We start from the raw sequence: 25,649 nt of genomic DNA on the forward strand, positions 1-25,649 counted from the left end.
AAACACACCTTGGATGGGCAGGGGCGCATCTCCCCCAAATGCATATATTTGTGCTTTGGATGCTGACAGGTCTGGTGGGCTTGGGAGTGCATTGTAGTGCTTGGTTGCTAAGACACAGACCGACGCACCAGTGTCTATGAGGACGGGAGTGGGAATTTCACCAATGTTGACGGTACATGTGGGTTGTCGTCTTGTGCCATGACCTTTCACAATGCTGGAAACGAAGAAAATCTCTTCCTCCTCCTCTTCCTCTTCAGCGATATTTAGGTCTTGAATGTCCTGATCAATAGACGATATGCCTCTTACTCTGCGAGTACCACCCCTTCCAACTCTCTCCGGCCCTCTCGACGCTGCTACAGGTGCGGAGGCTCTGCATACTCTCGCATAGTGTCCTGGCGTGCCACACCGGCCACACACCCTCGACTTCGCCGGGCATTCGCCACCGTGCGGGAGGTCTGTAAGAGGATTCAATTCAACACTACAGCTAAGTCAACGCCTAGTCTATAATACTGAATGAAAACCCTTATTGATATATCTTTATGTCCAGTTCATGCGTTCTGGATGACTACCCTTATATAACACCCCTCTCTTGGAATCCTCCTGACCCCACTGAGCCAAGAAGTAGTTCTGTTTTGCAAGTTAAAAGGTTTATTTGTTAATTTAAACAATAGGTATATATATCACACTTTAGAATAAATTAATAATTGAATAGCACACTTAATCTGATATGAAAAAGATTACAACGGAGAATCTGGCACTCGCACACTTCTTGATAATCACTAAGGAGTTGACATGAAATGGATAAGATAGCAACAATACTTTTATGGTTTCTTTATAATCAATGATGAGTGGTTATAGGATGGATAAGATAGCAACAATACTTTTATGGTTTCAAATGGATGCAATGTGGAATGAAAATGCAATACAGAAAATAACTTGATAGGATTTCAGCAAAGACAACGTGATCACTTTCTTGTACAATTCACCCCCCCCTTTTATGCTATGCAAGGAAATGGAAGGAAGGCACACAGTTCTCAGAAATGCAATCATATGTAATTCAGTTCACCCAGCAACTTAGACTACAGAAGTTGAAAACACAGGCAAAATGCTTTGATATGTGCTGGCAATGGAGTGAAAATATGTTAAAATGCTTTTAATTCCCTCTAGAGGTTCAGGGTGAGTGGTATATGCTTTGAATAAGTTCAGGATCACTTTAGCAATGCTCTATAATGGTTGTCAGGTTGCAAACGATTTTTTTCAGAGGAAAGCAAAAGCAGCTATCTTTTTGCAAGTGGAACTATCGTTCTGGGGTGCTAAGAAAGCCTAGGATATCAGCTTCCAGATGAAAGTTACTACAAGTCTCTAGCACAAACGGTCGCGGAGATATGAGCGATTGAATAAAGGTCGTTTTTCAGATTGAAATTTTAAAGTTCACAAAGACAAGTGCAGCTTGCAACTAGCAAATGACAAGTGACAGCTTTATAAATGACAGGTGACAGTTAGGAGACAGTTCTAGCCAGCCCCTCTCCACTTATCATTGGCCAAGCTTTCATTTCTTCCTTGATTGGGGAAGGAAGTGTGTGTCAGCGTGATGTCATTTTATGGCTTGCAGAGAGGACACTCCCCAGTCAAATTGCACACATTCTATATTTGATAACAAAAGACATATTTGCACAGGTAAACATTGGTTTAAAATTACATGCACACATCACATATCACAGGAGATATACCCTGTCCAAACTTTGCTCTTCCTGGGGGCTTGCATTCAGAAATGGCACATATTTCACTTTTTAACTGATTTTGCAATTCCGGACATTGACCCAAATTTACACACATGTGCGCAAGGAGTATGGACATTAGTTGATGAAGTGTCAGATTTTTCACATGCACACATTTTGAGTAATATCCTCTTTTCCGCTAAAACCCCCCTGAACATGCCACCGGTTCTAAAAACCTCTTAAAATGTGGGCAGAAAAATCACAAGAATTATGGTGTCATTTATAAAATTTTCACATGTCCGCTCTATGAGTTATTCATCTTTTTCTAAAACCATATTCTGGCTATAGAGGTGTGTCTTTTCATGTCACATGGTACAGAAACCAGTCTTTCCAGTTTCTGCCAAGCTCAGAGACCCTGCCCCTCCCAGCTTCTGCCAAGAGGAAGCTCCATTTACGACTCCCGCCAATAAAACATTTGCCTGAGTCAGGACAGGGCTTTGTTCAGAGCTCCTGTATTCTGTGGGGCTCCCCTTAATTCAATTATCAGAGAGATGACATATCTTTAGTGTAGCCAGCAACAGGCAGATAGGCCTGGGAACACAGCTGTGACTCAAGTTTCACTCCTGATGGGGGTAGTTGCCAGGCAGAATTCAGTTCCTTAAGCCAGGTTTCAGATAAAATGTCACTTCTGTTCCCCAGTTTAAGTCAATACATTTTTTTACATATGCAGCTAGAATGCTGATTCTAAGTTTAAAATTATGACATTTAAACAATTGAAACCTATGTGACACACAAAAGTAGGTCACTCAGTCAATTTAAACATTTAGATTTTTTAGTGTCTTTCAGTCCAAATTTACTTAAACTGCTGAAATCCACAGCTCAGCCAGTCTTGTTATAAACCTTCAAGTCACTTCAGAATATAACTTTACATTGGATCCACCTCTTAATAAGTCTTTCTTTGGCTTGCCTTGGGTTCATTTATTCAGTTTTCTACAAAAAGTAAAATCTGGTGGTTTTAAAACGCCGGCTTTTGGATAGTGGTGAGTACTGGTACTGCACCCCTTTTTGGGATTTTAAGAAAATGAATTCCCAACAGTTATGGGTTTGCTTTTGGCAATCAGCATTGCCATTCCCAATGGTTTCAGACTACTGTGTGGGTAGTCCAATGGTGGTTTTAGGCAGTGTCCTTCTGTGCCCATAACATCGGCAAAAATGAGTGGCAGCCTATTCTTCATGCATTTCCCTGTGCATTTTCTGGGAAGCTCTGGCCATCATGATGTTTTCCATGTCAGTACGGCACAGTTTTGAGGTAGGGCTCGGATGCATGGGTAAATACATCCCACAAGCCCCCCTCTTGCGATGGCCATTCTATTTCACGAATGAGACTCGCAAGACCTGGGATGTTTCCTCATCTTCTTCCAATAGATGGCACAGTGCAGCATCTTTTTCTCCATCCAGTCGGATCGATCGGTTCTCCTCGCCGGTCCTGATGGGAAAATTGGGCGGTACCCTGGGCCCGTTGCGTCTCAGCTCCCGGTCTCCGGATCGTCCTCCTTGTCCCGTCTCCAGGTTTTCTTTCTCCTAGGACGACAAAGGAAGAACGGCAATACCTATTCATAGACATTTTTCCACCACTGTTGAGATAGTGGGGCAGCATATGCATTTCATCATAACGAAACATTACATTCTTATTTTGAAAAAAAAACAGTATAACTAAGAGACAGTTTCATGCAAATCACAATATTTTAGAGACTAGATGTGGTATGTTTTATGGTTGGAACTGAATTAGTCTGAGACAGTACCCGCTAGGATTCCAGTGGATTCCTCCAGTTGTTGCAGAGTGTGCCTGGGATGGCAACATTTCAACTGGTTTATGTGGACCCACTTGTCTTCCCCCGCTGCCAAAGGACCTTTGGGGATGTGGATTTTGTAGGCCACAGGGGAGATCTTGTCGATGATCTCAAAGGGTCCCTTCCATGTAGGCAAGAATTTCCGCTGTTTTGCCTGGTTTCTTTGGAAGTTGTATAGATAGACCCGGTCCCCCACCTGATATTCCTTTCTGGAAGTCTTCAGGTCATAGTGGGTCTTCATGCTATCAGCCGATCTTTCTAGATTCCGCTGAGCGTAAGCAAAAGCATGTTGGAGGTGTTTCCTTAAATTCTCCACATACTCATGAGTAGTGGAGGCATTTATCAGTGTCTGCTCTTGGGTCCTGTAGAGCAAATGCTGCGGAAGCACCATCTTGCGCCCAGTCATCAACTCAAATGGTGACATTTTGGTTGCAGATGAAGGGGTAGATCTGATGGCCATTAGGACCAGAGGTAATCGGATATCCCAACTTGGCCCAGAATCTGCCACAAACTTCTTTAATATGCTCACAATGGTTCGGTTATATCTCTCTACTGCCCCAGAAGAAGCTGGCCTGTAAGCAATATGCAGCTTTCTCTTGACCCCCAGTATCTCCCACATCTTTGTCATCACTTCACTGGTGAAGTGGCTACCTCTGTCTGACTCAATCCTTTGAGGTAGACCAAAACGGGAAAAGATGTGGTTAATCATCAAGGCAGCTGCGGTTTCTGCCTTGCAATTTGGGGCTGGGAGACATTCCACCCACTTGGTAAACAAGCATGTCACAGTCAACATGTACTTATTCCCTCTAGCAGAGCGAATCACGGGGCCTACAAAGTCGATTTGTAAATCTGACCATGGCAGTGTCATCCCCCTCTTTTGGAGAGGCGCGCGGTGCGTGAGGGATGATGGCTGAAATTGTGCACACACAAGACACCCCTTCAAATATTGGTCGAGTTCCTGCCCCATGTGTGGCCAGTATGCAACCTCTCTTAAGATTTCCAATGTTGTGTGAAACCCCCTATGACCGGCGGTGGCCGCATCATGGGCGTGACTTAACATCAGGCTTCGGAATGAGGTAGGAACCACCCACTGGTCATGGCCAGCTTTGGATTTCCTTACCAACAAACCGTCTTGGATTCGGAACATTTTTGGACATTTCATCAACACTCTTAGGTCCTCTTTCCCAATGTAATCGGTATCCGTCAGGGGAAAGTTCTCAGGGTCCTCAAGGTGCTGGTAAAATTTACCAATTGCTGGATCCCCCTTCTGAGCTGTAATCAAATCAGCATCAGGGGTCTCCTTACTCCATTGTGCAATTGAAAGGTCGTTGTGAGCATTTGTCTGGGACCTAGTGATAGCAGTGACCTGGATTTCCCCCAACAGGGACTCAATCTCAATTAGATCCCCTTGGATGGCCCCGGTTTTGGCCAGCTGATCAGCTAAGTCATTTCCAGTTTTGTCTGGTCCCTCTACTTTGGAATGACCCTTGATCTTTTTCCAATAGATGGTCATCTCATTCGAGGTGACCAGATCATCAATGTTTTGGATCAACTTCCCATGTTTCAAGGGTTTGTTGTTAGCACATAACATGCCTCTGGTTTTCCAATTAACCAGGTGCTCCACGAACCCGTTCCGTACATAATCCGAATCTGTGATTATGACCAGTTCGTGGAGTTGATGCTGGACAGCAGTGAGGATGGCCTGATGCACAGCCATCAATTCTGCCACCTGACTACTTCGGGGACCAATTTTGTATCCAGCAGAGGGTTCTGGGGACTCATTCACCCATGCATTTCCTACGCCGGCCACCAGTTCTTTCTCCCCGTTGTTGTCAACATGGTAAGAGCATCCATCCACATAGACAGTGGGCATTCGCTCACACTTGTCCTCTTCAAAGACTTTGTGTGGGGAATTAAGGTATGCCTCCGTGTTGTCCTTGATTTTTAGACTTTTGTCCTCGAGACAGTTTTCTCTGGCACAATCATGCAAGTCGGCCAGACCTTGCGCGAGGGGACTCTTCTTGTTTTGGCCATATCTGACCTCCACAGGAAAGCCTTGCATTGACAGAATCCAGGAAGTAATTCGGGAATTACTCACATTTCCGGCCCGGATTCTGTCACTTTGGAGATATTGCAGAGGCTGGTGTGGAGTCTCCACTATGATGTGTTCCCCATGGATAAACGGGCGGTAATTCTTCAATGCCCACACCGTCGCCAGGAGTGCCTTCTCACAATCGTTGAATTTTTCCTCCACAGAGGATAAAGTTTTGCTCGCATAGGAGATTACTTTATTGACCTTGTCATGCTTTTGGTATAATACTGCCGTCAAGCACGTATTAGAGAACCCCGTCTCCAGGAAGAACTCCTTGTTTCTGACAGGGTAAGCTAGGCAAGGCGCTTGTGAGAGGCTTCTTTTGAGTTGTCTTACTGCCTCGGATTGTTCTGGACCCCATTCCCACTTGACCCCCCTTCAGGAGATGAATCAGGGGTCTGGTGATCTCTGCGTAGCCCTCAATGAACTTTCTGCTGTAATTAGTCAGTCCAAGGAGGCTCCTTAGTTCCCGCAGAGTTGTGGGGTCTTTCAGTTTCTGAAGTGCTTCCACTTTCTTTTCCTTGGGACAGAGGCCCTGAGGAGTAATCTCATGCCCCAAGAAATTAACACGGGTTCTACACCACTGGGCTTTCTGAAAGGAAAGTTTTGCTCCGGCGGCCCTCAACTGCGTCAGAACATAACGGATCTCCGCTATGTGTTCCTCCACAGATGAACTTTTGATGAGGACATCATCTACGTAAGCCAGGTTACCCCTCGCACCCAGGTCGGGCATGGCCTTATGTAGGAAAATATTGAACTCATTACCGGAGTTGAGGTATCCGAAGGGAGTCCGGGTCCATGTGTATTGCTGGCCCCCAAAGGTAAAAGCCAGTTTGTATTGGTCCTCCCTGCTGACAGGCACGGTCCAGTATCCATTGGTCAGGTCTATTGCTGTGAATACCTGTGACCCCTGAATCTGAGCCAGCCCTTGGTCAATGTAGGGCAGAGGCCATCGGGAAGTATGGACCCGTTTGTTGAGCTCCCTAAGGTCAGCACAGAGTCTCCACTGGCCGTTCGGCTTCAATATTCCCAGCACCGGGTTATTGAAGGTGCTGTGGACTGGACGGATTATTCCCCTGGACTCAAGATTCTTAATTATTTCAGTAAGGGACTCCATTGATGCGAGAGGCAAGCGATATTGCTTCACAAACACAGGAGTCATGCCAGGGTCCGTGGGGATTGTTGTGGTGTGGATGTCGGTGCGACCACAGTCATATGAGTCTACCGCAAAGAGATCTTGGACACAGGCATCAGCTAGGTTGACTCTCTCTTCCACCATCTGCCTGAAGCCTGGAAAGACTTCTGGTTTGGCTATCTCCGCGGCCTCCTCCAGCTGGGTGGAGAAGTCCCTGGTCAGAGTGCTGATTTGGACTGGAGGCTTCAGGTGGGAAAGGCAGCCCTCATGGACTTGGAAAATCACCTCATCCCTCCTGAAGTCACAAGTCACATCTTCCTTACCATAAGGGCAAGAAGTGTACACCAGGAAGTTCCCCCCATGTCGGGTAAAAATCCTGTCTGGTGTTGTATTGTCATCACTGTCACTGTCAAAACAGTCCTTGGGGATTGGTCCTAACAGTTCATTTCCTAAATCAATGGAAAAATGTCAGTCATCAACCGCCATTCCAATAATGGTGCCTGCGGCTAGAGTAATACTCTTTAAGTCGCTGTTATCCACCTCTATTGGAATGGTGTCATGTTCTATGTTGACTAATGGAGTTGGGTTTACCCCCAACCTTTGCTGTTGGAGAGAAGCGTTTAGATGTATGTAAGCATCAGGGTTTTTCAACTCTTGTCCCCTTTTAACTTTCACTTCCAGGGAGAATTGTCGGGTCCTTTCTGGGATGGTGACTTCCTCTTTAATCTGAATTTCAACTGCATAAGGTAGCAATTGAGCTGACCTAAATGCTTTTTCTGGATCATCAAAGCCCATGGGATTATCCGCTAATCGGGACCAAGCTTTGAAGTTTATTAGGTCCAAACTAATGGCAAAGCGATTGAGAAGGTCACTGCCTAAGTAAAAGGCGGCAGTGACGTCTCGCACGACCCAACAATTATGGACTATGCTCTTGTTGCCAATGGAGATTTTGAGCATACACCTGCTTGGCAGGAGATGTTTGGAATTAGGTGCTTCCAGGTCCATTTCCCATTTGTCTATCAGTTTGAAGGTGGAAATGGCTGGATCTTTTGGGAGTTGGCGAAACATGGCTTCGCTGATGAAGCTCTTACCGTTGTTCACACACACTCGAGCGAGAACAGAGTCCTTCCCATCATTTAACTGAACAGGGATGAACAACTGCTCTCCAATTTGCTGAATATCAGCCAGGCTCTGAGCTGATTTCACATCTTTCTGGACTATAGGAGTGGGAGTTTCTGATTGTGGATTAGTATAGAATCTCAGAGTGTTTCCTTCCAGCGTGGAGTACCACTTTAGACTGGAAGGAAGGTTGATTTTCAGAAATAGAGAGGACCCTCCATCACCAGTCTGTTGTCCTACTGCTATTACTGTCACGTCAGGAATTTGGCTATTCTGGAAGTGAAATTCTACTTGGTCAGATTTTTGTTCAACCATGTGGCAGGTGCCGTTTAAACTAACATGGTTGACACTCTGTTTTAATTTTATTGGTCGGCTAGTCTGGGTCCAGAGGACCTTGTTTACACAATCTATTAGGGGTGACAACCTTCTCAGGAGGTCATTCCCTAGTAAACAAGGGGTGCCCTCTGGAGTCACAACTATGACCGGGTGTTTCAACTTGTGTCGCCCAATTTTAATGTCCAAATCTGCCGTCCCCTCGACGGGAATTTCCTTCCCGTCAAAGTTTTGGAGTTGTCCAGGAAGGGAGGTGAGAGGAATTTGGTAATTCTCTCCCCTTCCTGCATTCAGTTCGTCAAAGGCCCTTCTGGACAGAAGGGTAGCTTGAGATCCCGTGTCCACCAGCGCTGAAATTGTACCCTGCCCCTGTACTTGTACCGGGGCATAGTATCTTCCCTCCTTCTCCTCAAGGGGGCACAGATAATGCACATTTTTGGACAACTGGTGGGCTAACTTTCTGGTTTTGGACATCGCTAGCGAAGAGATTTGGGCAGAATTCTGTGGAGAGCCTTGGGAATCTGAAAGAAAAAGTTGGCAACTGGAGATCAGAGCCATTTTGGGTTCCCCTGGCTCCGGTTCTGGGCCGCCCCCACCTTTTTGGAGGCAGTCACCAGGATGGGTTTGAACCAGGGGATTTTCTTGTTGTTGGTTCTGGGATGAGATAGTGGGCGGCGGTAGCTCAGTCTCCACATCTCCCCAGTCTGGATTTGCATCCCTAGGGACCCATTTTTCTTTGGGAGGAGTTCCCCCCTCTCTGAAGGAGAAGATCCTTTTCCCACGATCCTCTGAGGATCCCTCTCCCTCAAATTGGAAGACCTGTACCTCCTCCTCAAACTGAGTCTGTTTGGGTCTTTTGTTTCTCCTACCCCCCCTCTGCTCCTTAGGAGGCAGACTTTCAGGGGCAAGAGATTTTGTTTCCGGTTCCTGGGTTTCCAGGGGCTGTTTACAAGTGAGGAAGGAAGTTCCTCCAAGGCTTTACACCCCCCTTCCCTTTGTGCCTCCTCCCTGGGAACCGGTGAGTTATCGGGGTGCTGCCCCCGTCATTGTTCTGGGGCACCAGGTCCAGAGTTGGGTGCGTTCTGCGCCGGCATGCCGGTCTGAGGGTTCTGCTGAGCCCTCAGTATGTGACCCAGATCCCGCGCCATGTTTTGAACCTGGCGCTCTAACTGGGAAACCCGCTCAGGCTGATACGCGGCCCTGTTTTCTCCCCTGGGCTGATCCCGGGAAGGGTAGCTGTCCCTCCTCTGGTAATACCCCGGGTTGGGAAGATTTGGGTACCCCTCCACCCTTGGCCTCCCCTCTCCCGGATTAGGTTGTCTGGGCTCAGGGAATTGGGGAAAGAAGGATGGATGATTTTGGGGTTGGAAATTGGGTGGATACCTGGGGAAAAAGTTCTGCCCAGGATTTGGAGAATTTCTGCCCTCCTGTGGGAAGTTGGGAGGGAAGTTCCCTGGGTTAGGTGCTTGGCTGGATCCCCCCCCCTTGGGCTGGAGGAGTCCACACATAACCCAGGATGGGTCGATTTCCCTTGTAACGGGGACTTACATAATCAGGAGAGCGAGGGACCCCATTTGTGGGGCTGCCTCCCTGGCTCCCTGTCTGTGACTGGCCCGAGGACCTTCTGGGCCTAGCATTATTAGGTGCAGGTAGGTTTTTAGGCCCCCCCATCTCCAAATCCAAAACGGGGGTGACCTTTACCTCTGCCACCTTGGCAGCAGCAGGGGTGCTGTTGGCTTTAAGGTTTTTCTGGGCATTACTTTTGCTATCTACCGGTTTCTGCACCTCATAGATCCGGGTAGCCTGTTCAATGACCCAGTCTAAAGATCTTTTCTCGTGAAAATCCCTCACGAGCTGGGTCATTATGTATTTGGGCAAGGCATGGAAAAACGTATTAATAAATTCTCTGCTATCCGTGCGCACCCTTCTTGTGGTCTGTGCAAAAGCACGCTTTAACTCCTGCACAAATTCTTGTGGGGCCTGATCCTCCCCACATTGTAAATTGTAGGCTGCCTTGCGAGCCTCTTGGGGATTTCTGTGAACAGAAAAATGTTTTAATATGGCCGCCCTATAGGTGGACCACCTGGAATGATTTTGGTCCTCCAGCCCTGCAAAGAAACTGGAGTACTCTGGGGAGAATGTCCACTTTACATATTGGATACAGCTTTGGCTGTCCTTCAAATGGAAAGTCTCCATCATTTGCTCAAACAACTCTAAGTGCTCCCAAACAGAATACTTAGCGTTCTTATGGTAAGGCGTGATGACGCTCCTGATCGCCTTAATCTGCTTTAAGGGGTCCTTAAGCAAGGCCCTTTTTGCCTTATTGGCCTTTTTGGTTCGGGTAACCCTTGTCCATTCATCCTCTGACTCAGAGGCACGGCTCCCAGAGGTTCCTGTCTGCTCTTCCAGGTTTTCCCGGATTCTGCGAGCCTGGGAATGGCTGGCAGAATGTGGGGACCTGGTCTCCTGTGTCCTGCGCAGTTCAGAGGAGTCTTCAGATTCCTCCTTGCTGCCAGGATTTGCTGGGTACCCCCCCCACTGACCTAACTGGGCAGAGGTTTTCAGGATGCCCTTAAGGGGCCTACTCTCCTGGGGTTCCCCACTAAATTGCACTGTACTTGGGTGCCCATACCCGGATGCCCACCCCTCCATTCCTGAGTGGTACTGGCCTATGAGCCCCATACTTTTAGCTGGATAGTAATCTGCCATCCCTGTGGCCCTGTGCTTATGTGCGCCAGGGGACATGGGGGTGGTAGAGTCCAGGGACTGGGAGAGATGAAGGCCCCTGGTGTTAGGGCTCCTGAGGTTATGGTCAGGAGTCTCTCTTTCCCAGCGGACCTCATCTCTATCCGCCCCTGCTCCCTGTTGCAATGCAAGAGCCTGCATTTGTGCTTTCAGTTCCTCAGTCAAGGCCTTACTAGACTCTATCAGTCTCTCCTGCATCGCTACCTGTTGTTGGAGCCTATCATTGTGCTGGCAGAGAGCCTCATTCTCTCTCTGCGTTTCCTGATTGGTCCTGGAGCACTGGGCCAGTCTTTGCTGCATGAGGTTTACCTCCTGAGTCCCATCCCTACTGGCCTGCTCCTTTCTTGCCAGAGCATCTTCCACCCTTCTGGTGTGCTCTACCAAGTTCTGGTTTTCTTTTTGGAGGTCACCCAGCCCCTGGAGGGCCAGGTGATTTTCTTCTATTTCCTTTTTTAAGTGGCAGACTTCCTGGCCTAAAGTGTCTCTTTCCTGACTGAGATCCTGCATCTGTGCTGCCAGGTCGTCCCTCTGTCGTTGAAAGGCACCAGCTTTTTGGCGCTCCTCATCAAACTCTGCCTGGGTATCCAAGTCTTTCAGAATCAGTTTATTGCTCTCCTCTTTCTCTCTATCTAGCTGGCTTTGCAGGGTGACTACCTGCTCCGCGCATGCCCTGTTGAAATTGATCTGTTGCTCCAACTTTTTCTGGTTCTGCAGTAAGGAGTCCAAACTGTCTTGGTGCTCCTTCTGCAGGGCCAGAAATCTGGTATCCTGGTCTGTCTTTTCCTGTTGTAGGATGCCCATATCCTCTTTTATTTTAATGATATATTGCCTACTATCATTTTCTGACTCCTGGCTCCTGAGCAGCCTCTGCTCAGAAGAGTCCAGCTCAGATTGGGCCTTCTGTAATGCCATCTGTTGCCTATTTGCCAGATCTTGGCTTTCAGTGCATTTATCCTGCATGTCTCCCATATATAGGTACAGGTATGCTGCTATCCTGGCAATCTTATTGTGTTCATCTTTGGCTTTAGGAGCCATATATAGTTCACTCAGGGCCACATGTAATGGACCCTGATCTCTCCATAGGTCTGACCCTGTTTCAGTGACCTGTTGCGTGATGGCCTGCAACCAGACCATGCGGTCCTGGTGAGTCCACTCACCTCTCACAAATAACTTATGTAAGAAGTGCTCTCTGGCTATTTTCATGTCTACTAAGGTCGTCATTCTAGAGATTGGTCTCTGTCCTGATTTACAGAAATTAGTATTTTATTTTTGCAAAACAGACCTTTTTCTTAGAGCGTTCCTTTGAAGAGTGCTTTACAGCGTAACACAGCGTGTGCTCCGACCGGATATGTGCGGGACAAATGGTAGATCTAACCCAAACGTCCGGCACGAGCCCCCAATTTGTAAGAGGATTCAATTCAACACTACAGCTAAGTCAACGCCTAGTCTATAATACTGAATGAAAACCCTTATTGATATATCTTTATGTCCAGTTCATGCGTTCTGGATGACTACCCTTATATAACACCCCTCTCTTGGAATCCTCCTGACCCCACTGAGCCAAGAAGTAGTTCTGTTTTGCAAGTTAAAAGGTTTATTTGATAATTTAAACAATAGGTATATATATCACACTTTAGAATAAATTAATAATTGAATAGCACACTTAATCTGATATGATAAAGATTACAACGGAGAATCTGGCACTCGCACACTTCTTGATAATCACTAAGGAGTTGACATGAAATGGATAAAATAGCAACAATACTTTTATGGTTTCTTTATAATCAATGATGAGTGGTTATAGGATGGATAAGATAGCAACAATACTTTTATGGTTTCAAATGGATGCAATGTGGAATGAAAATGCAATACAGAAAATAACTTGATAGGATTTCAGCAAAGACAACGTGATCACTTTCTTGTACAATTCACCCCCCCCCCTTTTATGCTATGCAAGGAAATGGAAGGAAGGCACACAGTTCTCAGAAATGCAATCATATGTAATTCAGTTCACCCAGCAACTTAGACTACAGAAGTTGAAAACACAGGCAAAATGCTTTGATATGTGCTGGCAATGGAGTGAAAATATGTTAAAATGCTTTTAATTCCCTCTAGAGGTTCAGGGTGAGTGGTATATGCTTTGAATAAGTTCAGGATCACTTTAGCAATGCTCTATAATGGTTGTCAGGTTGCAAACGATTTTTTTCAGAGGAAAGCAAAAGCAGCTTTTTGCAAGTGGAGAAATTTTCAAATCGCGGCAAAATTCGCGAATGCGCCGGGCGCTATTACAGAGGAACTACAAGGACTATCACTATCGTTTTGGGGTCCTAAGAAAGCCTAGGATCTCAGCTTCCAGATGAAAGTTACAGCAAGTCTCTAGCACACGGTCGCGGAGATATGAGCGATTGAATAAAGGTCGTTTTTCAGATTGAAATTTTAAAGTTCACAAAGACAAGTGCAGCTTGCAACTAGCAAATGACAAGTGACAGCTTTACAAATGACAGGTGACAGTTAGGAGACAGTTCTACTTAGATTAAAATAGCTTGGATTATATTATTTTAACTAAGAGATTGGTTCTGCACAGTTTTCTAGGTACTCACACTATATTCTTGAGTGAAATGGGCCTTGCCACGGATCTGGTCAGGTTTTAGACTGGACTCTGCACTTCACAGTGATCTGGGTCAGCTCTCTCTGGTTCTGCTAACAGGTCAGCTCTACTCTGCTGGTCTGGTCTGGGTCCCTGAAGGTTGATGGAGGTAAAGTATGGATTTTCCCGGCAGAGCGTCCCGCTGCAGATGGAAATGAATGTCCCTATCTGTCCTGTCTCTCTGCTTTTATGTGTTTTGAAAATGGGTGTGTGTGAGCAGCATCACTAGCCAGCCCCTCTCCACTTATCATTGGCCAAGCTTTCATTTCTTCCTTGATTGGGGAAGGAAGTGTGTGTCAGCGTGATGTCATTTTATGGCTTGCAGAGAGGACACTCCCCAGTCAAATTGCACACATTCTATATTTGATAACAAAAGACATATTTGCACAGGTAAACATTGGTTTAAAATTACATGCACACATCACATATCACAGGAGATATACCCTGTCCAAACTTTGCTCTTCCTGGGGGCTTGCATTCAGAAATGGCACATATTTCACTTTTTAACTGATTTTGCAATTCCGGACATTGACCCAAATTTACAAACATGTGCGCAAGGTGTATGGACATTAGTTGATGAAGTGTCAGATTTTTCACATGCACACATTTTGAGTAATATCCTCTTTTCCGCTAAAACCCCCCTGAACATGCCACCGGTTCTAAAAACCTCTTAAAATGTGGGCAGAAAAATCACATTGGATCCACCTCTTAATAAGTCTTTCTTTGGCTTGCCTTGGGTTCATTTATTCAGTTTTCTACAAAAAGTAAAATCTGGTGGTTTTAAAACGCCGGCTTTTGGATAGTGGTGAGTACTGGTACTGCACCCCTTTTTGGGATTTTAAGAAAATGAATTCCCAACAGTTATGGGTTTGCTTTTGGCAATCAGCATTGCCATTCCCAATGGTTTCAGACTACTGTGTGGGTAGTCCAATGGTGGTTTTAGGCAGTGTCCTTCTGTGCCCATAACATCGGCAAAAATGAGTGGCAGCCTATTCTTCATGCATTTCCCTGTGCATTTTCTGGGAAGCTCTGGCCATCATGATGTTTTCCATGTCAGTACTGCACAGTTTTGAGGTAGGGCTCGGATGCATGGGTAAATACATCCCACAGGTCATACCCACAGTAAGAGCACGATGAAGTGGTACCTGACGTTTAAGGGCCATCTGCTCTCTTTGGAGTCCATCTCGCTCTCCCAGGGGCGGATCGTCCTACCGCGAATGCCTCTTCATCTTTCCTGGAATGTGTGGCAGCATCCATCCTTGCCCCTCTGGCCTCCGCCAGTTCATAAGCTCTCCCCATATCCAAAATCTGCTGTAGAGTCAGTCCAGGCTCTCTCAGAACCTGTCTTCTCAGTTTGCCTGAGCTGCACCCTTGCAGTAGCTGGTTGCAAACCATTTCCTCCTCGTTCGCCCATCTGCAGGAGCTCGCTAGGTGTCTCAGGCAGGCACAAAACTTGTCCAACGACTCATCATCCAGTTGTTTTTCGGCACCCATGACAAATCTGTCGAAATCCACATTTGCCATGGGAAGAAAATGGTCCCGGAGTGCTTGCTTGACTGCATCATACGTTACTCTAGGGATGTTGAGAGAGTCATATATCTTGTGGACCTCAGTCCCTGCCGAGTATATCATAATGGCAATCTTCGCCTCATCATCTCTTTCCCCCGAGGCTCTGAAAAACATTTCCAGTTTCCTGACCAACAAAAGCCACTTGGGGCCCAGTTTGGAGGGGGTCCCTGTGGTATCAAATTCAGGCATGGGGGCTAGAGTGCGTGGTATCGGGGCAACAGCACCCTCTTCATCTGTCTCCTCCCCCATTACGGCAACCGGTACTCACAATTGCTGCCACCAAGTGATGAGGTGGTGTGGCTTCGACGTGTAATATGGCCAGAGAGTTCACAATTCCTCTTCTTTCTTCAATTAGTGCCACAGCCTTGCACCAGCTGGGCTGTGGAGGGTCCAAAAATTGGCAGGAAAAATTGCAGCTGGCAGATGGTGCACAAGCACCCTCACGGGCCGCAAACACTGCAACTGCGTATGAGAATGAGGAAAAAAAAAAACAAGATGGCCGCCGGCCTTTCAAGCGGGTCCGTAATCACGGAGCAACGTTCCGTCTCTCCGACGCTGTCGGAGCAGAGAACGACTCCGATCCCACCTCGTCGCCAGTGTTGTGAGCTAGGGTGGGAGAACACACGGCCTGGGGCCCCTCGCACTCGCTCTCATGCATGCGCAGGCATTCATGCAAGAACACACGCTGGAGACGTGTTGATGCTCCGGTCCCCGGCGCGAACTGCCGTGGGCATCGCCTTTATTTCTAACGCGCATGCGCAAACCTCAGCGAGGCTCGCGCATGCGTACAACAGTGTACGCGGTACACAACAAACCCTACTGAACTCAAAGAACAGACTGACAGTCGAATATTGAATTATCCACTGTTCCTTACAGATGTTCCTATTTGGGGATGCTCAATGGCACAGTGGGTGGTAACAGACATTTAGAATATGGAAAATTAAGAGCGCTACCGTTGAAAATAACTAAACTGAAAATAAATACATAACTTGCCTAACTACAAAAACATGAAATACATCAACACCAAAAGAGAAGCCCTTCTAGCCAGCGTGAATATGGGTTAGAGCAGGTGCTGAAGGTGGATGAGGATTGAGTATACATCATGAAAAAGAAGGGGTGCCGAATTCAGCTTGGGTGGGACAGGATTAGGTTGTTTTCCTCCATAGCACGAAATCAATAAGAAACCAAAATGTTCTTCAATCATATACATATATTTAGACAAATTTTAATTTACGAAGAAAAACAAGTAAAACAGTACATTTAGCTATTTGTACTTTCTTCGTTTAAAATATAGGTTATACATCTCTGTGCATTACTTTCAGCATAAAATGAGTTATTTTTACCACTTCATTTTACCACTTGATTTTGATTCGGGCTTATATTTTCCAAGATATTATTCCAAGGAATCTCCAGATTTCGCTGTGTTTTCTTAGAAACACACCTCACCAAAAGGTTTTCTTGCAGTTGTGTAGAAGATGTGTTCTGCTATGGTGACAATGGTACCTGTCTCGCTCATCTCTGCCCCAGAGGACCCCTTCAGCTTTCTATTGATGTGAATCACCCCTCGTCTTTGCTAGTGACTTGTAGCATGTAAGATGGAATGTTAAGTTTCCAGAGACAGGGCTTATCTACATTTAGAGAGGGAAACAATTTAACAGTCTTTACGGGCAACCAGTCTCTATTCCTACTCACATTATTTGTGGCCCTTTCCATTCCTGTTCTCGATCAATATAAACCCTATCACTGTGATACCACTGAGGTTTTCCACTTCAATAGAGATGTGTTTCATTTTGGCTTGTACATGTCCGCATTGCAGGTTAGTGAGCAGCCATTACATTGAACGATAGGAACGATAGGATGCCCTGTTTTCAATTTGAACCTGAGTTTGAGATACTGTGCCCTACTTGAAGATAAGACCCACACATGAGATTCGGATATGACAGTGGCTGTAGTCTGCATGGTCTCAGCATACATTCTAATGCAGAGATGTTCCTGTGTGCAGGAGAGCAGTGTGATCTCCATGCCACCTACTTGATAAGTGGCATAGCATCTGTGTAATGGTGCATCAGGACACTGGTTGGGCTCATCCCAGAGCCTTCGCACTCAGCTTCTACCATCATTTACTGTGGAAACTGAGGATCAACAGATTTCTGATGATCCTCCAGCACCACTCTTGTTGTTAGTCCCACACTGCCACCCCACTCCACTGCAGCCTCACTGCTTCAGCAATCCAGCAGTGGTCAATGTTTGGCAAGGTGAAGTGTACTGGGAGCCCTCTCCTCATTTATATTTGACTGGTGGGTGGCTTGGATGACAAGAGCGTGAACACTGTAAGGGCCCAAGTAACTGCTTCAGGATGCTGTGAGGAGACAGTACCTGACCGAGAAGAGGGGAATATGTTCACGGCTCTGTTGTAAAGGAGAAATGCTTCCTAAATGTGTTTATGACCGTATTTTAAAACAGTCCCTTAAGCTAAAGGTATAGATTTATCTGAACCCCGATAAATGTGAAGAGCGCAAAAAAATGCTGATATGTTAATTTTATTTAAATATGGATGAACCCCAATAAATGTGTTGACCTCCAAAAATGTTGATATACATTTTATATAAAACTGATTGAACCCCCAATACAATTGATGACCGCTACAAATGTTGATATAAATTTCATATAAATGTGATTGAACTCCAATACATTTGATGACCCTCAAACATTTTGATATCCATTTTATATACATTTTATTGAACCCCAATGCATTTGATGACCTCAAAATATGTTCATATACATTTTATATAAATTTGATTGAACCACAATACATGTGATGACTCCCCAAAAATATTGATATGACATTTATATAAATGTGTGTGACCCCCCAAAGTGTTGTTGTTATATTCATTTGCCACATTTCACAGCAATGTTAAGCTATTTGGTCGCCGGCCACCTTATTCAGGATGTTGTACATTTTTCTGCAGACTTCATTGAATACCGTATTGTATTTATGTATTTCACAATAGATCAACACTCTTTATAGCAATACGTAACTTTTGCAACTGTTGTTATAAAGGATAGATGTTAATAAATGTGTGGGTCCACCTGTATTAACAGTATAACAACACTGCATATAGGATTGTGTAATACGTGCATTTCTTAGATATTACTGTAATAAACAGTGCAGGCGGCCTTTACGTTCTGCAGGCTGCGGTTGCACTTAAAACAGCTCAAGTTAAGGCAGAGTGTCAGTGCAGCTTCGCATGTGCCAGCAGAATATGCAACCCTCTTGTAAGCCATGTGGACACAATCTGATTAGATTTAGCAAGGCATTAACATAGCCTTTAAAATTTAAAATACGACTTAAAAATTTGGGGTTGAACACTGCCAAGCACTTCAGCTGTACAATTGTGTTAACAACAAGTCGTTTGAAGAGAAACGCCTAGTCTGAGCGCAGGCCACAAACCTTGGCTGAGCCCATGTGGAGAAAAAACAGGACGGCACTTCACAATTTGACTGGTGACTGCCCACACTTCACCCCATTCAGTGACAATAAGGTAAAACAATAATAATTTTAAAATACCAGAGACCCAGTCATGTGTTTTTCAGTCTTTAAAACTTTTAAAGGCACATGTTTTATTGACAAATTGAGATTGTATTTTTAAAATCCAAACCTTCGGTGTCTCTTTAGGCACTGCTATTGCCATAGGGAGATAGCACCCGAGTTGCAGGTCTGTGAAGAGATTACAAGCCTTAAGAGCCCTTGACCAGTAGGCACGATTCAGCGTTGCCGCACATGTGCTGAGCAGGCTTGTGACCTGCCCACGTTACTGGACATAATCACAAGACACAAGCACTATCTCTATGCTGGACAGCTATGTTATAAGCACAGGTAAGAATATTCCTTAGAAATAGCCAGAATGCATGCCTTGTGTGCTTAGTCTATATCTATTGTGAGGGGTCAGAAATGTGAGGTCGAAAACTTAGTAAAGGTTTTTCACAGGAATCTAGTTTATAAATAAAAGAGTGTGATAAATGACTCGCGTTACCGAACCCAATGCAGGTTTCCCTGCCTACCAAACTAAGATTAAAGAAAAACAGGCTAACCTAACATACAAGGATATCTGTCCCTCACACAAAAGTAATTCAGGTATTCTAATGGCTATTGAAGCTCAAGAAAACAATATTCAGAACCAAATATTATTGTATCCAGGGTCAGGGTCTCAATTCCCCCGGATTAAGGCAGAATTTCCAAATGAACGTTCCAATGATTAAAGTTTGTTGCACCAGTCAGTTAATACTTCAAAAGGTAAAACACACAACCGTATCTCCCAATAGCCAAGTTCTGTTTCCAACACAAACATTCCTTAACTCCTGAATAGTTTCACTTGCTGACGTGATTGTCATAGAAGCACAAAAGGTTCCTCATACATCCACTGAATAGTACAATGGGTTTTCTCTTCTCTTGGGAAAGACAACCACTACACACCCGGTAGTTATATACACTAATGTTTTTGTCAGGATGTTTTCAGTACAGTTCATCACGCACATGGATGGTGTTGCCACATTCTTTCTGTCACAACCATAAACCACAATAGAGTACTTTAATGTCTGTTCCTGGTTCTCTAATGTGCCAGGACTACCACTAGCACATTTTTTTCCTAGTGTACTTTCCTGCCCGGATGAATCTACTAAGACTACTGTCAATACTCTACTGTGTGGTTCTCCATCCTACAAAACAAGGTTTTCATCTGTTCATCAAACACATGAAGGATGGAGCTACTTTCCTTCCACCACAACCTTACATCACAATGAAGTACTTCAATGTCCTTTTCCTGGTTAACTAACCTGCCAGATCTACCACTACCAAACCATCTCCTGGTCTACTCTCTTGCCATAATCAATCTTCTACTACTAATGCAGGTACTTCACAATGTAGGTTAATTCATAACACCAGTACAGTCTTTGTACCTGATTCATGGAATTATTTGCGCTGAAAACGCAGATTTGTGCGCCTTTCTGCCTGAAAATCCCTGTTTAAAGTATGGGGATTTTCGGGCAGAAAGGCTCGCAAATCTGCGTTTTCAGCGCTAATAATTCCATGAATGAGGCAGTTTGACTTTTAACAATAGTAACATTCACAATCTTTCTCATAAGGATGCAACACCCATTGCTGCTGTTTGTTCCAACAACTGCATTGCAGGTTATGTTCCTCTCCCCCTTGACATTGTCCCCAAGTTGGGAAACCTCCTTGCTCACTCTGGGTTTCTAATATCACATCTGTTAACTGGTGATTCAAGTGTCTCTTTCGCAGAAAGCTGTTTCCCCTTCTCCTTCTAATGATCTTTCCTTGGCTTAGGCAATGCAGGTTGTTATTTGATTTCATTATTGCCTCCTCGTTGCTTTGGCAATACTGGTTGCTATTGGATTTAGGTATTGCCACGTCTTTACTTTGCCAATCCCAGTCACTCTGCAGGTTTACAACTTCCCCCTCCTTCCTTGGACAATGATAATTACAGCCTTCGTCAAATATGACGCCTTCTGTACTTAGAAAGTGATTGTTATGAACTTTCTTGCATCAGTTTCTCTTAATATGTCCACTGCGCCAAAATTGCTTTTTGTCATTGGTTCGGTATTCAAATGTTAAGTATATGGCTAGTGGTTCACAATGGAGTACCCCGGGGTCACCTCTGCAAGGCCAACTCATGGGCTTCTCATTGCGAATTTGCGTGTCTCGCTGCTGCCACTTCTGCTGTTCTCACCATACTTGGAGCGTCTGACAGCTTGGTTAGCCGCTGGAGGCCTCATGCCTTCCCCAACATGACCTCTACTTCTTCCCATCATGTCTTGGTTCCTGTCAGTCACCAGAGGCCGACACAGTGTGCAGATAGCTCCTCTCGCCCACGCTGCAGCCTGTAGCCATGGAGCTCCCCACTGCAGTCCAGGCTTCTCGGGCTCACGACCCTCTCAGCTCCATTAACCGCCAAAGGCAGGCCGTGGTCCTGATGTCCTCGTCCTGCCCCTGCAGCATTCATGGCCACGGGAAACTCCTTTTACTACTACTGCCACTCCCTTCTTTTTTGCATCTGCACCTGAGGGGGATTTAAACAATCCAAATTCCTGCTGAGGTGCAGATTGTTAAGGACACTACACTGCAAATTGCAGTTCTGTGCCTCCAAGTTCTTCTTCCACATCCCAGTACCTATGGGATTATGGGACTTGGAGTCTGCAACATCTTCATTCGTTATTTCCTCACTTTTCCAATTTGAGTTACCTCACTTTGTCTATACAATGTATCTCTCGATATGGGACTTGAAGATAGAGATATTGGTTTCTGGTTTCCACAGTTTTAACGAGGGGATAGGTCAGACTTCTCAAAAAGAGGGGTGTTAATGTTCTGCTCCCTATATTGACCAAAATGGCTTTCCTTAAGAATAGATTGGGCACCTTCAAGAAAGGGATTCTGATTCTTACAACAAGCCATTAGATATTCTGGCATCTCATCCTTCAGAGACGATGGGTTCCACGTCTCTCCTAGCAGAACCCTCCTATTCCCTTGGGTGCTTTCTCCTCCCAGGTGATTTACTAGGCTAATACCACACCCAGGGTTAGGATCTTCAAGTGTCTGCCTTCCTCTGGCCACCTGGGAGGAGTTTTTTAGACAGGGACTCTATGAGGATTCCTCACACCGTTGTAGTCAAACTTGTGTTTATGTTTTTTCTTTTTTAAATCAAAATTTATTGATATTTTTTGGTTATAACAACACACAATGTTCAATTTGTCTCATATCCTAACATTAATTATGACATTGTCCTCTCCCCAATGAAACCCCCTCCCCTTCCGACAGTCATGGATCAAGCATGTACATCTGTAGCGTCAATTGGGCTCTCAATTATTACTTCACTTTACAATCCAGATTTTCTTTGTAGTGCACACTCAGGTTTTGGGCTCAACACAACCCTTCCGGCAGTACCCATATCATACCACATTTTGCCCAAACTACATGAGGCTCTACAGGGTCCATTGGAATCGAGTTCCCCTCCCAGCAGGCACATATCATCTCATGTTGAACGTCCGTACTTCTCAAAAAAGGGGAGCTACAAACCTCCAATGTCCGTTTTGGATTCATCAATAAGATACGTCAAAGATTCCATATCTTAAATAGCGCAGACTTTGATGACCCAATCATTCTCCCCAAGCATTTTTGGGTCTTTCCACTTCTGGGCCAAACAACACCTAGCTGCCACCAACATGATCTACAGCATATGACCTTGCGTCTCTGTGTGATCCCCACCCACATCAATCCCAAAAAGAAGAAGCAACGGGGACATAACCCTCTCCACACCATCCACCCCCTTAATCCAGGACAGTAGCTGTGTGGTACTGTGTGGAGTGTTTATGCTTTTACTGTCACATCTGTTTATATTTTCTATTGAAAGCATGCAGTTTGAAGAGCCTCACCATTTCAAACTTTTAAAGACAACTGTTTTATTGACATGCTGAGTATGTGTTTTGAATCCAAATTGTCTTGCATTCTTTTTTAACATTTTATTGAATTCCACTTGGGGGACTGCAGGACCATCTCTGGGGATCCACAGACTGGTGCTGGCAACATGAAAGAGGTCTACCCAACAGCAGCAATCCTAGATTCATTAAAAGAAATAGAAGAAGAGTACATTTGATGCTTCTGGGTTACACCAGCAATGTCGAGAATGATACAGTGGATCAGAATTGTTTTTTGCACCATCAGGGGGCATTGGAACCAGGCACCCCGACAACAGATCCGAAGGCCTTTTCAATGGGGACTGATCTGCTTCATTGGGTCACTGCAGGGTGCAGCCTTGTTTCATTAAGGGTCTTTGGATCCAGGACCCCTACAAAGCCACAGGACGTCTTTATGGCAAGCACTGACCAGTGTCCTAACATCAAAATACCAAGGCCATCACAATGTCCCCCATTCCACCAGACTCGCTAGATGCCGTTCCCCGCCATCCTCTGCAGATGTACTTCTTCTCTGTGCCTCTCTGTATCCTACCTCCGCTGTTTATCTGTTCTATTGTTACCTCTGAGAAGCACTCCCTTATGCATCTGTACTGTTGTATATCTCTGCAAAGTGCTCCGTTGCTTCTCAAAGCTAGGTCCATGCTCAATAAATACCATAATAATAATGATAATAATAAAAAATACCCAATCGCTGTAGATCGACAGTTCACTTGCATGTGAAACCTGCTACTCGATGTGTGGGAATGGAGCCGCGACAGCTTACAATGCCTGTGTCATCATGCAGGATGGCAGGTCGTTTGGCCTGAAAACAACTCTTTAAGAGCATTCAACAACCTCAGGTGAGACTGGATCTGAAGAATGAGATGTGGTGTGTAGATACAAAAGTTGTTTTAATTGCCCACTCTCACAAAAGACAAAAGCCTCAAGCCCTGCTATTGAACTATGTCACCAATTAGCATGTTTTGAAGTAGGGGCAAGGTCTAAAGGGACACGATTGAGCCTTAAAAACATGTGCCTAGAAGTGTGATAGGGGGTGGGTGTTATTCTGGCAAACGGCATTGCTATGGCCTATGCCAATGCACTTGGTCTTCCGATTATAGCAACAACAGATGACTGCTATAACAGGGTGGCACGCACCCATGCTCAACATTGCGATGACAAAGCCCAAGCTGTGGTAATCATCAACGATGATTATGATGCTAAAACACAGTCTACACTGTTAACTAATGGGAAAGGTGTAACAGGTATTAATTGTGAATTAGAAAATAATATAGGTAACTGTAAAGATCAAGTTATTACAAATACTGTTGTCAATGTCCCAATGGACCCATCCAACAACATCATCAGACCACAGGGTGATCATTCACCAGCACAAATAGGATCTATTCACCAGTGTGAGCTTGATCTCCCTCAGTATGAAAACCTCAGTCCATGGGAGGATGAGGATGTAGTTCTGGGAGCTTGTGATAGACCTGTTATTGAGAGTGTGTAGTTTGATTGTATAGATTCATCTTTGGGTGCACTCAGGGCTGATGAGTTAAAACCCTGTATTAATATTTCCTCTCAGGAGGTTCAAAATTACCCCTAGCACATTTGTCGATGACCCGGGTACAATCAGTAAACACACAAGCGTGCAAAATGATCACAATGTTGAAACTGAAAAAGACTGTGTCAATGTTTTAAACTAAGTCAGTGATAAAACATATGCTGCCCCCACTGACATTCCAGATGGTGGGGCCATCCGTATCCCCATAGTAAATTACACCAACACAGGCTTTGATCATGATGATCGTCAGGTGGACCCCGTTAACATTCAAAATGTCCTCAATGCTAGTATCATCACTATAGGTGAGAGTGCTGATGTATGAGGATGGTGAGAAACCAGAATGTGTCTCACCCACTACTCCCCGGGGATCTGTCATTCAGGTGCTCATGACACGGCCATTACTTTTGGATCCAGTTCCTGTGGGTGGACCAGTGCGGGAGGATTACCTGGGTGAGCGGTCTTCAGGGAGTGGGCGTGGGACAATGGCTGGTGAGATGCGGTATCCCCTTCCATGTAACACCTTTACTCCATCCTATCAGTTTGGATATTTAGGAACTCAAACCCCCCTTTTACAACACAAACCCTTTCTCACAGACAGTCCGCTATGAGAGAAAACAGACAAACACCGAAGCTGTATACCTGATGTGTCCCAATACAATGGTCAGGAAATGTCAGGCAATTACTGGCTATCACCCACACCTGACATCCATTACACATCCCCACATAGATAAAAAGTGGAGCATGAGAGCACACTCTGAGCGAAGCAAAGCACACGAGGAAACAGCAGTTCCAAGATGGCAGATTATCAAGAGGAGAAAGATGGCAGAACAGTAGGGGATTGCAAGGAGTGAAGTTCCCTTGACCTTTTTGACAAGGAACCATTACTTTCATGAACCATTGAGAATAGAAAACATTATACCCGGAAACCCAGCTGAAGATTCCTGTATTGTGTGTCGGAGGTACCAGGGGTTCTCCTGGATCGATAATCAAGGCAGGGAGAACCACCAGCTGCCGTGGTACTATCCTTAGCTCCACCAACAAAGCAGCATCAGTGAAATCAACACAGCCGGTGAGTTGAGGAGACCGATACAGGACTTGTCTGTGTTGAAGCTAAGGTTGCAAGCAGCAACATTGTATGGCAAGCACTGAAACAAACATTGTTTAAAACCCATGTGATAACCACCGTGAGCGAAGTTGAACGGCAGATGAGTGATTGAACTTTGACAAAGTGGTCCAGCACCACGTGTTTGCTCAATCGAAGGTCTCTGTAAGGTATCAAGCTGAGAGTTAACAAAAGGGAAACAGTGGAAAAGGATTGTGAATCGAAGTGTTCCTGCGACGGGTCAAGTAAAATCCTGCACAGAGTTGAAAGTCTTCGATGTTGATAAAGAAAGTTTACAGCAAAGT

General features: G+C 45.2%; 1 long non-coding RNA gene across 1 annotated transcript in view; it reads left to right on the forward strand.

The window, feature by feature from the left end:
- LOC138566615 (uncharacterized) overlaps positions 1-23,392 on the forward strand; it is a 131,496-nt gene extending 108,104 nt beyond the window's left edge. The window contains exon 2 of the long non-coding RNA XR_011301980.1: positions 22,770-23,392. This is a non-coding gene — a long non-coding RNA (uncharacterized lncRNA). The remainder of the gene's footprint in view (positions 1-22,769) is intronic.
- Positions 23,393-25,649: the final 2,257 nt, after the last annotated feature.

This window comes from Ambystoma mexicanum, chromosome 2p (genome assembly GCF_040938575.1).
Source record: "Ambystoma mexicanum isolate Mex_15411 chromosome 2p, UKY_AmexF1_1, whole genome shotgun sequence".
Lineage (NCBI taxonomy): Eukaryota > Metazoa > Chordata > Amphibia > Caudata > Ambystomatidae > Ambystoma > Ambystoma mexicanum.